The 18,129-nt window shown below is 46.5% G+C and overlaps 1 protein-coding gene across 5 annotated transcripts in view; it reads right to left on the bottom strand.

Annotated features, from left to right (window-relative positions):
* Nucleotides 1-14,447, bottom strand: part of RRBP1 (ribosome binding protein 1) — a 62,058-nt gene extending 47,611 nt beyond the window's left edge. For all 5 annotated transcript variants that reach the window (XM_080930836.1, XM_080930834.1, XM_080930835.1 and 2 more), the window contains exon 1: nt 14,213-14,447. The gene's annotated coding sequence lies outside the window, so the exon portion shown is untranslated. The remainder of the gene's footprint in view (nt 1-14,212) is intronic.
* Nucleotides 14,448-18,129: the final 3,682 nt, after the last annotated feature.

The raw sequence follows: 18,129 nt of genomic DNA on the forward strand, positions 1-18,129 counted from the left end.
CTACATAGCCCAGACTGACCGAGACCTTCCCAACCTCAGCCTTCAATGCTCAGGACACAGCTATGTGGTACTGCACCTGGCTGTTTTAATAAGTGTGCTCTTCATAAATACTACCCATCCTTTCAACGTCTGTGTCCGCAGGAAAGACCCTTCTATATACTTCATATCTCATTTGTCCCTTTCTCATGGTTTTGCTTGGCATTTGCCAATGTCCACCATCTTTTCTAATGAGGCCTGTGACCCTGCTACATGTTTGTTTTGTTTCCTCTGTTCTTCCTTCTACTACTTCAAGACTGACTCAGGCTTATTCTGACTTTTTTATCAGGTCAAAGAAATTGCTTTTTATCCTAGTTAGCATACAGTGCATCAAGATAGACGCATTGCTCAATAATTTTCTTCTTTCCTCTTTGAATGTGTTTAGTTATTAATCTGTCAGAAAATATTTCAGCTACATACTACAAATTTAATACAGAGCATTTTCTTTATTGCTGTCAAAACATTTTATATTTCCCTACTTTATGACCTACAAACATCAGAAGTATTTTCAAATTTTCAAATACACAGTGATTTTCTACTTACCTTTTTATCCTATTTCTGATTTAACCAGAGTGACTGTAAGGCCCCTGACATGGACATCTGAACACTACAAAGTGTGCTATGTGGGTTTATTTTTATATAGTCACAGAGAGACAGCATTCTTCATTAACCATTCCAAAGTTGTTGATTAGTTACAGGATCACTGAGATTTCTCTACTGTGGTTATAAATTAGACCATTTCCTAAGTATTTCTGACCAATTTCACTTTAAACATTGAGATTATGCTAACAAACGTTAACACGGGGCCAGTGAAAGGCTTCAGTGGTGAGGTCGCTCACTGTTCGACCCCGGAACCCACAGTGGAGAGAGAACTCACGGCCACCACTGTCCTCTCACCACGTACACACGATACCTGTTTTCCGAGTTGGAATTTGGGCGTCATTAAACTGACCTCCCTCTAGAAAGCTTCACACCTCATCTCAGCCGGAAAGCTGCTAGAAGATCACCATGTGCTTTTCTTCTGCCCCTTTTTCTCTATTCTCATTATTACTGACATAACATTGGTCTTCTTTCTGTTCTTTCAAGATTGGGCAGGGGAGGGGGCGGTCCATCCTATGTAGCTCAGTCTACCTTAGGCTAGCACAAGCATGCAGGCTTCGGGTGGTACTTCTGTGGCAGTGCAATGGCTGTATTTTAACATCTGGCACAAAGAGCATCTGGGAGTTTTCACTGGAGTGTTGGGGTAACTGACATTTGATATGAATGTTAATACATGTGGGTTTAAACCTGTATTTGCTCCAACGTTAGTTTCCCATCTGTCCTGGGATACTTTTTGTCTTTGTTGATTAATTCTGAATGCTTTGTTTATCCTTCTAGTATTATAGAAGTAACCCATTTTTTAGATTCTTTAGTGGCAACCTTTGAAAAAAGTTAACATTAAGGGGACATAAAAGTTAAACTTTTATCCTGTCCCACTAATCCCTTCCCTCTCCCTGTACAGTCTTCCTGCATTTGATCTCAGTTTCTCAGATTCACTAACAGCCTGACATTTGCTAACCCCTCCTTCCCTCATGCCTTTCCCCCCTGCCTCCCTTTCCTCAGGAGTTTCCAGATGATCTGGGAACAGTCTTGCTTCTGCCTTAAAGGGATCTTCTCACCTACCACTGAGTTTTTATCTAGCTACATTATGAAGCAGACTTATTTTACTCTGTTTGGGTTGTATAGAGATTTCTGAGAAGACGGTGTCTCATCCCTGAGATTATCAGCTACACTGGCTGTCCACTCTCCTTGCCTGGAAGTGTAATTTGACACGACACTCAGTCTGTTCCCCTTGGCTCTCCATTGCTCCTATAAAGCACCTGTTGGTTTTCTCCTGTGAAGTCTAGGAATTCTCTTCTGCGCCACCTTCCAATTCATTCTTCTGATCTAATCAGCTACTGGACCACCTGCTGTATGTTTATTAGTTTATTAAACTTTTATACCTAGAAGTTGTACTTGGCCCCTTTTCAAATGTGCTAGCTCATTCTAGTCTCTATTACTTGTAGATATTTAAAGCTTGCCCGTTACTTTCAGCACAGTAAGTGGTGGGACTTTCCTTCTCAGTGACGCTACTTCATGCATTCACAAGACTGTTACCGCTGGGCTTTGTCCACAGATCCTTGCATGTTCCTTTTACAATCATGAATGAGGGTTCTTCAAGTCCAGGGAATAAGTGTAATCCTTCAAATGCTCAAAGACTAGCCCAGAAGCCCTGTCTGCTCACCTCTAAAGTTCAGAACTTTAAATGGGCTTGAACTTCTCAGCATGTCCTGAGACCTAAATGAAAGACTTGACTTCCACTTTCAGGCTGTGCTTCCCCCATCCTAGCAGCTCTAGGGTTCTGTTTTTCTCTGCCATGCTGAGGGTGGAACCCACGGACTCCTCAATGTTAAGCAGGAAACAACCATTTAGCTACGCTCTGGACCCAGAAATGTTTAATGCCAAACTCTCCCTACAGGTTCCACAGGCCTTGGTAGCTGCCACTCTCAGGATCATTTCCTATCACGCTGCCCACACTCATCCCTGCCCTTTGTCCCTAGAAATACTACTGTTTGTCAAGTTTGCTAAAAGCTCTACAGGGGTGGGTGTGGCTTCCTGGATACCCTACTTACAAGCTTCTTAGGAATGAATCTTCTGGGCCAGTGTATGCTTTTCAGGAGGCATTTTAAAATTTTTTATTCAGAATGTGTTCAAGTCAAGAAGACTGCTAGACAACCTCCACCACCAGAAACCTGGTGGTTCTTCCACGACATCTGCCACAGCTGCCACTCACAGCTAAACCAGGTCATAGTCACCAGGTCTTAAATGTAAAAGAAAGATTATTGCCACGCGACAAAAAGGCCAGCTGGGCCAGGGAAACCGATCCAGAGCTGGACAAGCAAGTCCCTCCTTATGTTTGGCTTTACTTTTGGAGGCTTCAATAACCACTGGCCAGCCACTTGACTCACTACCATGAAGGCATGGGCTGACCTCACCTCCTTACCAGAAATGTGGGTTCAGTGTAGGACAATTTCTGTAAGACAGTCAGATAACTTTATTATTTTTTTCTTACAATTTTATTTTAAAAAATAGATATATGTAGATTTTTAAAGGCATTTTGGCATAAAACTACATGAATATATTTTTGTCAGTACTTGATTTTTTTTTTAAAGGTTTGATAGTATGCATTGAAATCTTACTAATTACAATAAGCATAAAGTACATGTAAAACAAAACATAACATGGAAATAGTCAAAGTTTTCTTGGTGTTTAAACATAATGATTTTAAACACCAAAAATTGGTACAAGACTATCTTCTTAGCTCTTGAGTTATTAATGATTTAAGGTCTAGGTGTACCCCACTCTGAGTGGGTGCTATACACTTACTGGTTTTGTTGTGTTTTGTTTTTTCTAAGAAGGGCTGAGGATTCCACTTTTTGGCCTTTCTTTTTTTGAGCTTCATATGATCTGTGAGTTGTTTCTTGGGTAGTCAGAGCTTTCTGGGGCTAGTATCCAATTATCAGTGACTGCATATTATATCTGCTCTTTTGTGACTGGGTTACCTCACTCAGGATGATATTCTCTAGATCCATCCATTTTCCTAGGAATTTCATAAAGTCATTGTTTCTAATATCTGAGTAGTACTCCATTGGGTAAATGTACCATAAATTTAGTATCCATTCATCTACTGAAGGACATCTGAGTTCTTTCCAGCTTCTGACTATTGTAAATAAGGCTGCTATGAACATGGTGGGGCATATGTCTTTGTTGTATGTTGGAGCATCTTTGGGGTATATGCCCAGAAGTGGAATAACTGGGTCTTCAGGTAGTACTATGTCCAGTTTTCTGAGGAACCGTCAGACTGATTTCCAGAGTGGTTATACCAGTTTACAACCCCACCAGCAGTGGAGGAGTGTTCCTCTTTCTCCACATCCTTATCATCATCTGCAGTCATCTGAGTTTTTGATCTTAGCCATTCTGACTGGTGTGAGGTGGACTCTCAGGGTTGTTTTCATTTGCATTTCCCTGATGACTAGAGATGTCGAGCACTTCCTTAGATGCTTCACAGCCATTCGATATTCCTCAACTGAGAATTCTTTGTTTAGCTCTGTACCCCATTTTTTAATAGGGTTGTTTGATTCTCTGGTGTCTAGCTTCTTAAGTTCTTTGTATACCTTGGATATTAGGCCTCTGTCAGATGTGGGGTTAGTAAAGATCTTTTCCCAATCTGTTGGCTGCTGTTTTGTTTTCTTGACAGTGTCCTTAGCCTTACAGAAACTTTGCAATCTCATTAAGTCCCATTTCTTGATCCTTGATCTTAGATCACAAGCGACTGGTGTTCTGTTCAGGAAAATTTCCCCTGTGCCTATGTGTTCTAAGGTTTTCCCTACTTTCTCTTCTAATAGTTTCAGTGTACCTGGTTTAATGTGGAGATCTTTGATCCACTTGCACTTGAGCTTTGTACAAGGAGATAAGAAAGGGTCTATTTTCATTCTTCTGTATGCTGACTGCCAGTTGAGCCAACACCATTTGTTGAAGAGACTGTCCTTTCTCCATTAAATGTTTTCAGCTCCTTTGTCAAAAATCAAGTGACCATTTTTGTGAGAGTTCATTTCTGGATCTTCTATTCTGTTTCATTGATTTACCTGCCTATCTCTGTACCATGCAGTTTTTAACACAATTGCTTTGTAATATAGCTTGAGGTCAGGAATGGTAGAAGCTTTCTTGTTGTTGAGAATAGATTTCGATATTCTAGGTTTTTTGTTATTCCAGATGAATTTGCAAATTGTTCTTTCCAACTCTATGAAGAATTGAGTTGGAATTTTGATGGGGATTGCATTGAATCTGTAGATTACTTTTGATAAGATGGTCATTTTTACAATGTTGATCATTCCAATCTATGAGCATAGGAGATCTTTCCATCTCCTGAGATCTTCTTCAATTTCTTTCTTCAGAGATTTGAAGTTTTTGTCATGCAAGTCCTTCACTTGCTTAGTGAGGGTCACAGCAGGTATTTCATATTGTTTGTGACTATTGTGAAGGGTATCTTTTCCCTAATTTTTTTCTCAGCACATTTGTCCTTTGAGTAGAGAAAGGCTACTGATGTGTTTGAGTTAATTTTTTATCCAGCCACTTTGCTGAAGTTGTTTATAAGCTGTAATAAAAGTTCTCTGGTGGAATTTTTGGGCTCACTTAAGTATACTACCATGTCATCTGCAAATAGTGATATTTTTACTTTTTTCTTTCCAACTTGTATCCCTTTGATTTCCCTTTGCTCTCTAATTGCTCAGGCTGAGACTTCCAGTACTATGTTGAATAGGTAGGGGGAGAGTGGGCAGCCTTGTCTAGTCCCTGATTTTAGTGGGATTGCTTCAAGTTTGATGTTGGCTATTGGTTTGCTGTATATTGCTTTTATTATGTTTAGGTATGGGCCTTGGATTCCTGCTCTTTCCAAGACTTTTAACATGAAGGGGTGTTGAATTTTGTCAAATGCTTTCTCAGCATCTAGTGAGATGATCATGTGGGTTTTTTTTTTCCTTTGAGTTTGTTTATATGGTGGATTATGTTGATGGATTTCCATATATTAAACCATCCTGCATCTCAGGGATGAAGCCTACTTGATCATGATGAATGATGGTTTTGATGTGTTCTTTTATTGAGTACTTTGCATCAATGTTCATAAGGGAGATTGGTCTGAAATTCTCTTTTCATGTATGGTGTTTGTGTGGTTTAGGAATGAGAGTTAATGTGGCTTCGAAGAATGAGTTGGGTAGTGTTCCATCTGACTCTATTTTGTGGAATAGTTTGGAGAGTACTGGTATTAGGTCATCAATAAATGTCTGATAGAATTCTGCACTGAACCCATCTGATCCTGGGCTTTTTTTGTTTGGGAGGCTTTTGATGACTGCTTCTATTTCTTTAGGTGTTATGGGATTGTTTAGATGGTTTATCTGGTCCTGATTTAACTTTGGTATCTGGTATCTGTCTAGAAATTTATCCATTTCCTCCACATTTTCCAGTTTTGTTGAGTATAGGCTTTTGTAGTAAGATCTGATGATTTCTTCAATTTCTTCGGTTTCTGTTGTTATCTCTCCCCTTTCATTTCTGATTTTGTTATTTTGGATACTCTCTCTTTGCCCTCTAGTTAGTCTGGCTAAGGGTTTATCAATCTTGTTAATTTTCTCAAAGAACCAGCTCCTAGTTTTGTTGATTCTTTGTATGGTTCTTTCTGTTTCTACTTGGTTGATTTCTGCTCTGACTCTGATTAGTCAGATAACTTTATTACTGTATATTGTTACAATTGTTAAACTTTATCATTATTTTTTCTTGTTTATTGCAAGAAATTTGTAAATTCAACTTAGTAAGTATCTAAAGGAAAAAGTAAAGTACATATAGGGTTTAGCATTATCTGCAACTTTAGGCATCGAATGGGGATCTAGGGAAGTATCCTTCACAGATGGGGGATACTGTACTCCACAGCCGACTAGTGGTGAGGAGATAGAAAATCCTGTGGGGATACTCCCCTATCACAAAGCCCTGGAACTAGACCAGTGCTCTGACCAGGAAGAGTCTTTTCCTTCGTTTTTCATCAAATCCCCAGGTAGAAGGCTTGTTTGGGAAGGACTGCTCACTTCCTCCTTCAGTGCCCAGGAGGAGCTGCTGTCCAGCTTGGCTTTCTGGTGAAGAGCATCAGCAGCCCCGCCCCCTCTCCAGTGTTCTCTGCAAAGGCCCACTTTGATCAACACATTTTACTGGTCCCACCTCAGAGAACTTCTGGCAGGTGGGAATTAATTCTTTTTGTTATCAATGGGGACTCAAACTTTAGTCTTTTTTAAAAGTTAGCCATTTTATACTTACCCTGAGTCTCCAATACTGCAGTAAGAGTATAAATGACTACAAACACTTTGAAAGAGAAGACTGGCACTTTTCTCTAAAGCTCAACATATGCCTCTTTATGGGCCACAATTCCAGATTTAGATATCAGACCCAACAGAAATATGTGTGCATGTTAACCAAAAGTCAGAGTGAGACCAATTATGCCAGGGTTATTTACCCACAACAGCTCCTCCCTGGAAGCTAGCCAGATACTGTAATACAGACACACATTAGAAAAAACAAGAACAAATGAATGGACCAGAGCTATCGCAACCACATGGATGAATCTTACATACACACCAAGGAAAAGACAAATGAGCATGTGTCACGTGATCCACTTCCATTATGTTCAAACACTGGCAAAGAGACTCTGATGTATAGACAGGAAAGCAGGTATCCTTGAAGAAAAGCTATAAAGGAACACAGGGACACAAAGAGAACTAGTTAAACACGGTGTGCAGTTTAAATAAGTTTATTTCACTGGGGCTCGAGTACATACATTTATTCAGTAAATAATTTAAAATATGCACGCCCTGCATCCTGAAAGAGGGACACCTTTAGAAACTAAAGAATCTTTTCCGGAGGGTGTTGCTATCGATACTTTCCAGCTCTAGCAAGCATATAGGACGTTGCTGTCTCCAGGGAGAAATTAATGGAAGCCCAGTCAAGAAGGAGTCCCCTTCCTGGAATGCCCAGGGCTTTCCATTAGCCTTTCTACTGTTCTGTTCCCTTCAGTCTTTAAAAAGTAAAACAGTAGAAAAGGTGGCCTAGGACCATCCAACTTACCAGGCAAGCAACTTATAATGGGGAGGAGTGGCTGGCTTCAAAGGCACAACTGAAGCAGACCTTAGACAAGTCCCTAGACACGTCACTATAAGACTTTTCATTAAAGGTTTTAATAATTCATTTACCCTTCATCTCCTTCCTTTTCTCAATCACTGTGATTACTATGAAGTGACTTTCTAACTCTAGTCCAAACATAAACATTAAGGAAATAATACAGTCAACAGAAATAAAGCTACATTTCATTCCTACTCCGGAAGAGTCTTCATAGAAAACAAAGCTGGTTTCAATACAGCTGACTATTTTTAAGCACCAAGTGAGAAGTTCCAGAAAGCATGGTATGGACAAGGGTCTTTTACCTTTCTATATAAATGAGTCACTCACATGGACAAGAACTCCAGGAAGCACTTGTCATGTCTTTGCCAACAGGAGAGTGGAAGAGAAAAAAGGGGGAGGGTCTGGAATCTGATCTTGCCTTGCCTCTCTGCCTTTTCCTCCACCTCAACTACTTTCCAAAATACAAAGTTCCTCAGGAGACACTGCCATCAGGGGAGGCAAGAATTCAAGCTCGCCACTCCTTGCACTCCTTAGCTTGACAGGTCTGCCTGAGAGAAGGGAGAACACAGTGCCAGCCACAAGACAGATTCACCTCCTACAGTTACAGCACACTTTCATTCTCAAGCACAAAATTCACAGCTTTTTAGAAAAAGACATCACACTGTTCAAACTAAAAACAATGTTCTGTTTCCTAGACAAACTGGTTAGTTCCTCTGTAGACCTGACCGAGACCCTGCTATATCCTGGGAAATGTGGGTGACCTCTGTTAACACTGCTCCTGGGACCAAAGCAACAGTGAAGACACGTGCTCAGTCCAAGGCTATGAAACTGTCCTGCAGACTCAAGAGCCCAAGACAGAGCCAGCATCCAAGCCCATATCCTGGCCCCAAGGATCATGTGCACCTCTGGCCTCTAAAGGCAGCAAAGGGCTGAAGTCTGACAGAGCCACACAGTGTTCTTGTCCATTTCTCAACTGCAGCCAGACTAGAGACAACCCAAAACTCACTCCCATTTGGCTCTGGGATGTTTGTGTATTTACATTAGATACTCCAGGAACCCAGAGTACTTTGAGCTAAATCATTATAGACTTGCACAGAAAAAGCCTCTCCATTAGCCCAGCAAGCGTGGACAGCTGCTAGGTGCCATAACTGTTCAAGACCCTGGGACATCTGGGAAAATGAATCAGATAATGTTCCTCTGTATTGACAGTTTGTGATCCAGTGGAGACAAAGATAGACAGGTCAAATACAGGACACATATCAAGTGGCAGGAATGAAGAGAGAGCTATGCACAGGTTGGACAGGATGGAAGGCTGTCAGCTTTAAACAAGATGATCAACAGAGCTGAAGCAGGGCAGGAAGCAACTGCGTGTCTATCTGGGAAAAGCTCCCCAGGTAAAAGTAACACATCCCTGCTGCAAACACAAGCCTGAGGCCTGCAGAGGCGGTCGGTGTGGCAGGAGGGAGGGGAGGAGGCAGGAGTGGAGCACAAGGAGAACGGGACCTGGAGGTCACTAGACAGACAGACAGGAACAGACTAGAAGAGGCGAAATCAGAACTGGAAGACCATCTCAAAGGCTCGAGGTGACAGTGACAGAGGGACAGAGTGGAACCAGCAGAGGGGGTGAGAAGACCCAAACAGTTCTCCCTTAGATGAGCTGATGGGATCTGTGATGAGAACAGTGACTATAGATAAACCAGGGTCCGTGGCCTGAGTGGTGGAGCCATCTGGTCTGCTTCCGTGTTATAAGGGACACCGAAGCCCAAGGAGGAAAGGTCACGCTCCTTGTTCCTGGGGGTCAGAACCCCACCCCGGAGCTGCTCACAGCACCCTACTACAGCATGGTTACCGCAGAGCCACAGATCACCGGGGACTGCCAGGCACAGGCTCACCACAGGCACCAGGATACATCTGCTTGTGCCAGAGGACCACAGGCTTACAAATACCACAAAGAAATCACACCAAATCCTCGCTATTCTTGTAAAAAGCCTTAAAAACCTAAATTTTAATGATAAGAAAAGAAAACATTTTTAAAAGGTTGGTTTTTGTTAGTAACAAGGGGTTGGAGTCTAGACATAAGCTGACATAACCCTGGTCTGCTCACAGCCTGTTCAAGCTTAGGGTCCAGAATTAAAGGTTTGGGTTCAAGAAGGTCATTTGGTCCAACTTCTGAGTCAGCTGATGCCCATTGTCACTGTAAAGAGCTGTGGACTTCTGTGTCAGTGGGCCTTCTCTCTGGTCAGCCAGACATTAACTAGTTGCCCATAACTGGAGGTTTCCTCTAAACCTGGGCCTTCTGTCAGTCTACTGAGCACTCACATATGACTACAACAAAGAATTCAAAAGTTCTTCCCAAGTTCCAGCGAGCTTTCGAAGCGTATAGAGCACACAGGTACCCCGGCCCTGCCTAAACAACCGAGACAGTTTACACAGCATCCTTGATGGAGCTGCTGTCTATTCCAAAGAGCCGAGAGACAAGTACTGCCAACACTTAAAAGGAAAAACAGAAAGTGAGTCTGACTTTAAACTTGGGTGTGTGCTTGCCTGTTTCAGAAGACTCATTCGCAATCTGTCTGCCTATGAGAACAATCTCCTAGGAAGTCCCCGAGTTAATACGCAGGGTGCTAAGCAGCCTCCCACCGCCTAGGCTTCCTCACAAGCTGCACGCCTCCCATCTACTGCCTACTCTGCTTTCTGTGTCTGTACTCGGCCATAGCCGTGCTGTGGTTTGGGTAAAGGGACTGTCCCCATAGAGCTGAGACTGGGCTTTCTGTTCAGATTTCTTTTTATGTCTGAGGACCCACATGTACGCAAGCGTGTCATGTCCGTGTCTAGTGTCCTGAGATCGGAGCAGACATAAGATCCACTGGAGCTGAAGAACCAGCAGCTATGATCCACCATGTAGGTGCTAGGACCAAACCCCAGTCCTCAGGAGGACTGCTGAGCCCATTCTCCAGCCCCCAAGACTAATGTTTTCTAAGGTGACAAGTAACTGGGCTAAGTGCTTAAACTACAATTAGCATCTGTTTTGGAAGACAAAATGGATATTCGCCTAGTCCAATATTATTATGTTTTCATGTCACTAGGAGGAACAGGGACTTGAACCTTTGGAGATCAGCAGCCACCCCAGCCTGGTGCTGCCTGGTCAGGCTTGCCAAGACAATGCCAAGGAGTCCAAGTACTCAGCAGTGTTCAAGTGTTTCTGCACTTTAACTTAGGTAGCTGTATGTGGCTGTCCGTACACGAGACGGCGGTGCCACTGTGGACAGCTTCACACAATCCAGCTCTCACCATTTCTTTGTATGTATGGAGTTTGAAAGCGCAGAACAAAGACGTTTCAGAAAGGAACAAAATGCCAAGTGCCTTCCTGCACTGCCAAATTATAACGGATTCTACCCCTTGCCATTAAAACTCGTTTGATCTTCTAGTTCTGGGTCCTCCCTTGGATAATTATTGTCCCATCAGGATAAACTTATGTGGCCCCACAGCCTGTTCAGAAAGCTGGACCAATGTCACTGAGCAGATGACAAAAGGAACAGATTCCCAAACCTCCTTATTTGCTGGGCTTCCAGGAGCTCATATACTGAATGGGTGACACCATGCCTACCCTAAGTATGGGCGTATTGTGTCTAAACTCATAGCAGTGTGGGATCTGATTCTAAATCGCAAGCCTTTTAAAATGAAGTTGGATTCAGATTATTTTATACCATGAGACAGTAGTCTAATTAGTATGAACTACAGAAACCCAGTACTTCAAACTCCTAAGAGCCCCAATGTTGGCTTCCTCCAGGAGCCAGACAGCCCATGTTTGTATAGCTCATTGGAGAAACTCAGAGGCCTTCCCCACTTTTTAGGCCTGGAACTTATAGAGGGGTAACACAATGGATGTTTTCCTTCGAGAAGCAAGATTTTAGACAAGGAAAATCACAAGGACTGTTGGCGCCCCTTGTCACATGTCTGTTAGTTGTAGCTCCTGTGCTTTTACAAGGTACCCCTGCTACACAATAACCCAATATCCCAATTAAATCATTTGCATGCAACCATTTAAATTGAGTTTGGTGCTATATAATTATTGTACCATGTAGAGTTAAGGCTCATTTCAGCAAAGAGCATAATTGCTCGAATGTGACTCGATTCAGGATTTATTTAAAACTCTCCATTAGGCTGGGTGTTTAGGTGCACACCTGTAATCCCAGTACTTGGAAGGTAGAGGCAAGAATGCCAGGCGTTCAAGGTCAGCCTAGATCACATAGAGGGCAGGCAGGACTACCTAAGACTGTTCTGAAAAACTGCAGAAAGAAAAAGGGGAGGGAGGAAGGCAGGATGGGAGGAGGGGAAGGAGAAAAGGAGAAAGAAGAAAAATGTCTCCCATCAACCAAAATTAACCAAACATTATATTACCACCCTAGCTTTCAGAACAGGTAGACAATCAGAGCTCAAGTCCTAAATATGGAAACAGAAAGTTCTGCTGTAGCTTATGCCAGAGCCTCACACGAACCCGCTGATCCAAAACCTCAACATCTCTTCTGGCCTCATCCCCGAATCTTGTCTTCTGTAGGCCTCAACTAGTCCAGGAGGCGGGCAATCCAGACTTGCCCTGGCAACCATGGAAAGCTAACAGGTCTGTGCTGACCACTTGGTACCTCTCCTCCTGAACTTACACAGAAGGGAAGTGGTATCTCCAGGCCCTCATAACAGGAAGCTGCTTCTAAAGAGAAGCAAGTTGGCAGACCATAGTGGGCTGACCTGGCAAAGTTCATTAACGCATTCAGACAACTCCCAGCAAATCCCTGAAAATTTTCTAGGTTCGGGAAGTTAAGACAAACAAGAACAATAACAAAAAATGTTAGGAAGTTCTGTGAGAGGATACTCAACTGTGAAGGGCTGTGTCCGGTGTGAGCCTCTGCTCAAAATCCCACCCAGGACCCCAACCCCCACCATTAGGCTTTAAGCAAATGAACAACTAGCTTAGCAAACAGATGTGGGAGGCTCCAGGGATCCCTCCAAGTTTCATTTCCTTGGTGTCTCCCAGTCCTGACCTCTGACCTCAGGAGTTATTGCCAAATTGCCCTGTTTTGCACAAGATCTCACACTTCCTGCTCAGTTCTCTTGACCCCAGTGGTGAGTGGGTGGTACTATCTTCAGGCCAGAGATAAGGAAATCCAGGTTCAGAGGTTAGGAGACATGATGACCCTCCAATGTTCAAGGGGCTGGAATCCAGGTGCGTGACTTCTACAGTGGTTTACAGTGCAAGCCAAGCTCCACCTCGTTCCCTTGTTTCCCACGTCCCTAAACACACTTCCCACAAGAACAGTCAATATGAGTTGGCTACTCCCTACATGTGCTGGGTCTCCACTGCTGTCTCTCTCACCTGTTTTATCAGATGAGGAAATGGGAAACCTCTGAGTGAAAGCACTTGGTTAGCAACCGTCGTCCACCAGGAATGACAACTTACGGGAAAGAGTCCCTGAAGCATCCTGCACAGCCCGCAGTAAGCGCGAGGCCAGTCGGCCTCCCTTCCCCGGGCACTACCGGGGAGCCTGGCGGGCCCGGACAGACGGCCGGCCCAGTGCCAGCGCGCTTGGCCCGCCGGGCCGGAGGTGCCGGCTTCCGCCCAGGCCTGGCACCACCGGTCCATTCATCGTGGGCGCGGGAAAGAGAAGCCAGGCAGGAACCCGGGTGGCCCCAACCCCGGATAGGTCCAGCACCCTCGTGCCGGTTCCGCGAGGACCCGCCGGGAAACGGTGCTGCGGCCCTGCCGCCAGGGGGAGCAGGAAGCCTCATCCCGTACTCAGGGAAGTTGCTATGGCCAGTCCGGGACAGCACCCGCGGCGAGCCCTGTGGCCCCCGCCCGCCCCGTCGGGGCCGCCGACGTGTCCAGTGGCCACAGCCCCGCAGCCCAGGGCTCTGGGCCCCGCATCGCCAATCCAGTCTCAGCCCTCGTCCCAGGCCGGCCCACCGCCTTCCGTCGTCCCCCCCCCCCAGCCCCCTCCGGCCCGGACTCCGGCCCGGCAACGTCATCCGGTGGCTTCCCGAAACTTAACCCCTTCCTCCGCCAGCTGTGCGCCGCCCCGCCCCGCCGCCAACTTTCTTAGCCCAACTTCGGAGCGCGCGGGCTGGCCCGACGGCCGGGCCGAGAGGGAGGGGTCGCCACGTCGAGCCGCGGGGCCGCCGCAGCTCCTGGCCGGCCGACCAGGGGATCCAGCCCGAGGGGCGCGCTCGGCCGACGCCCCTGCACGGGCTCGGCCTGGCACACGCAGCTCCGTCCCACCCGAGGGGCCGCGGCCACCGCCAGGGCGGGCGGGCCGGCGCCGCCGCCGGGGGAGGGGCTGCCGAGGAGACGTGTCACTCGCGGCGCGGCGCGACCGGCCCGGCGCCCCGACGGCCCAGCCCGCGCGCCTCCACCGCCGCCGCCGCTGCAGGGCCCGGCCAAGTTTCTTACCTGCAGCGGGAGACGCGAGAGGGAGAGCGAGAGGGCAAGAGCAGCCGCCGCCGCCGCGGAACCGCGAGAGAGGAGCCGGCCGAGCCTCCACCGAGAAGCCGCCCCTGAGCAGCTGCACACACTGCGACCCCGGCGCCGTCCGCCCCGTCCGCCGTCCGCTCCGGCCGCTCGCTGGCTGCGTGCGCGCGTGTGGAGTCGTGGCACTTTCTGCCTCGGAGCTGGCGAACGGCCCCCTCCGCCGGGATCGCCGCCTCCTGCCTTCCCCACCCGGACCAGCCATTCATCGAGCTGCCTCTCCCCATTGGTCCACTAGCTGCCATTCTGAGAGACTCTGACCAATCAGATAGCGGACAGCCGCGCCGCGGCGGCGACCATTGGCCAAAAGGGAGGGTCTATATCTCAGCCAATGAGAGAGAGGAGGAGCTGCAGGGCGCTGCGGGGGCGGGGCCGAAGGGGGCGGAGCCGCGCAGCGCAACTCTCAGCTCTGCGCGGGGGCGGGTCTATAACTCCCCGCCCACCTGGGGAGGGTCTCTGCCGGCCCCGCCCACTCCGGGCTGCCGCTCTCCACGCCACCGCTTACTCAGATTCGGCTCCGCCTAGGTGGAGAGATTGTGGTTCGAATCCCCTTGGCGGCAAGTTACGCTCCCCACCCACTCTCCCACTCTGCTGGGTGAGGTGGCGATCGGTGTCACCATGAGGAGGAGTGAACAAACCCGGAACAACGGGGAAAATGCCTTATTTAAACACAAATAACTTCACACAAAACACCATCTCAGTCTAGATGAGTTCTGCAAAGGTCAGGGAGGATGGGGGCCTTATCTATCTGTGAAGGCGCTGCATTCTGCCCTAGATGGAATTTTCATGAATAAATGAAAGGATTGAGGCAAAAGATCCAGAAAGAACAAAAGAAACTGAGGTGGAAATTTTGATAGGGAAGGCCACTTCCCTAAACAGAATGAGATACTGTCCTTGTACAAATCACACAGCAAAGTTACATCCATCCTGTGACACTTGATTTCTGATGATGGGAACCATGAGGTTCTGACCGAAAAAATCTGATGGCAATCCAGTAAATTGATCTAGTGACACTCCAAATACTAGCTAGTGCCCCCTCCCCCGTTTAAAAAAATATTTAGAGAAGAGATGCATATGTCACCATGCCCCAACTCTCTGCTTGGGTCTTTCATTCCATGCTGGATTCTAGGGATCAAAACTCAGTCAGACTTGCATTTAAAGTCCTTTCCCTGTGATATCTCATCAGTCCAAAAGCCTCTCTTCAAACCCAAAATCTATTAAAATAATTTAACTTTAGGTGATTATATATATATATATATTTTTTAAAGTCGGTCTCACTCCGTGGCTCTCCTTTAACTTTCTTTGTATAACAGAAAATTCTAGAATTCAAACTCACAGAGATCCTCCTGCCTCTGTTTCCTGAGTACTGAAATTAAAGGCACAAAACACCATACCAGCTCAAGTTTAGGTCATAACCATTTTAACGATATCGCTTAAAACTCTCCCTTTGAGCCTGAGGCAAGACCAGCCTCTTTGAAATGAAATCCAGCCTCTCTCCTCTGTCCCCGCATATCCCCTCAAGTCCCCACTGTTTGGTATCTCCCTCTATTGCTCTGAGACAGGATCTGAATGTGATCCTGGAGCCCACTCCTTTAACCCTAAGGGGACTGACTGCCTGACCAGTAATTCCTGGGGATCTGTTTGTCTCCATCCTTGCAATGCTGGGATTAGCTGGGGGGAGGAGGAGCTGGACGTTCCACACTGATGCTGGGAATTGAACGCAGGGCCTTCCTGCTTGAAAGCAAGTGAATAGCAGTGAATAGCAAGCACTTTGCCCACCAAGCCATCTCCCCAGCCTCGAAAATCTAAGAGGCCAAAGAGCTACCGCTGCCGGAGCCCCTGTGGCTGCAGAGTTCCTGCCTCAGTTCCTCCATGAGCACCCATTGGCCATTGCTACTCTACAAGTTATCTGTCCAAGGCTGCAGGGAGAGGAGGCTGTGGGGTTAGGGTGAGACTAACCCGTTTATTTCTAGATTGAATCTCAGCAGTTTCTTAGTGAATTAATCGTTAATCACTGGAATTACCATGGCTCACCCTTCTATGCTCAGTCATTTTCCAGAGCCGAGACTCACTTGAAATAAAACTGAAGAATCCCAGATTCTGGCCAGCAGCTGCTACCAACCAGTCTGGCTGGATCATGGGCAAGGCTTTTACCTCCCTGAGCATAAACGGACTTTAACACAGTTACTCTCTCTTATGGGGATAAGTAAGGACGTTTGTTCACTCATTCACTGGTGTTTGTTAGTGCCCAGGGAAAACTCCAGGCTGTTTGCAGCCTAAAATGATACACAAAACCCACCAAGGACCCAAAGACTTCTCCATGGCAGGGTTGTTCTTTATCTTGGTCACTATTTGTCTTTAAGTTTTCCCCAGAAGTAAATCCTGGCAGGAGGAATTGGTTCCGATGTGCTAGTCCTTCAATATCTGACAGAGATTAGTTCCAGGGCTGTCTATACCAGGTTGCAGTGTCTGGGACGGGCGAGTCTCATAAAATGATTTGCATATAGCCTCTGCACCTCCTCCCATATGCTTTCAGTTCTCTCTAGATGATATACACTGACTTTAAAGCAATGCTATATAAACAGTTGTGATGCTGTATTGTTTAGAGAGTTGTGCGTGGCAAGGGAGAAAAACCCGCACATGCTCAATTTGGAGACAACTGTCTTCCAAATATCCACAAGCCTCTGCTGGTTAAATCTGAGGCTGTAGAACCTGGGAGTTGAAGGGCTGACTGTAAGTCATCTGGGAGATGACCTGGGAAGTGTTGATGGGGCACGGGGAAGGGAAGGAACCAACAGAGAGCCTGGTACCAAGCAAGGGGCTACTGTAGGGCGGGAACAGCCAGAACCTGTGTCACTGGGGATGCAAAGCCCTGTAGGACACACGCCAGAGATTCTCCTAAAAGAGAGTTATCCATTTATCCATTCTCCGCACTTGTTAGCTAAAAGGCTCTTCAGCAGGGGGATAATTTAACTCACCCCACACATCCATCAGTAGAGAAAGCATGGCGGACCACAAGTGACAGGGGGCGTGGCCGGGGCCACTATTACACCTTCTCCTTGGGAACCTGAACCTGGCACAGCGCCTGCACAGAGGAGGGGCTGGCAAATATAGGTTCTGTAAATATTATCCGTTGGGCAATAGGATCACAGAGTCCCCAGTGGCGAGGAGTGTTTACAAAAAGGGCTCTCTGTTCCCTCCCGTATTTCAATATTTGGTTCAATCACAATATTCATCTCAGGGTAGACTAGTGCAGCGTGGTGCAAGCTCTGTCTTCCCTCTGCCCCTGCCCCTTCATCCTGTCACTCTCTGGCTGTGCTGTGAGGACTCCCGTCCCCAGCTCCCCTTTCCCAGGTTTGACCTTGACTCCCCAAGAACTATCTGGAGAAATAGTTTCCTCCAGAGTAGAGGGATAGAAGATGCTATTGAGAGGAAGGGGTTAAGGATTTCCAACACAGGCCCCAGTCAGCTAAGTCCCATGTCCCCTCAGCCTCCTGAGGAAGAGCCCATGTCTTTGCCCAGCCTCTTGATGCCATCTGCTCAGCAGACTCCAGGCTGAAGCCTAGGAAACAGGTTCCTGCTGTCCACAGATGGCAGTCTACCATGTAGAATTCAGACGTGGATAGATTTTAGCACAAAGCGGCAGTGCAGTCAGAGAGGCCTGGGGTAGTCTAGGAGCACCAGGCAGGGAATTAACCCAGACACAGAGGAGGTGAGTGGAAGCTGGAAGAAACTGCAGAAGGTGCCCAGGCTAAGAAGTCTGCACCTGGCACAGAACAACATGGCCAAAGGCTATCTCGTTAGAGACTAGGCTGCCCAAGGATGAGACTAGGCAAGACTGA

This window comes from Micromys minutus, assembly GCF_963924665.1.
Source record: "Micromys minutus genome assembly, chromosome: 17".
In the NCBI taxonomy this organism is placed as follows: domain Eukaryota; kingdom Metazoa; phylum Chordata; class Mammalia; order Rodentia; family Muridae; genus Micromys; species Micromys minutus.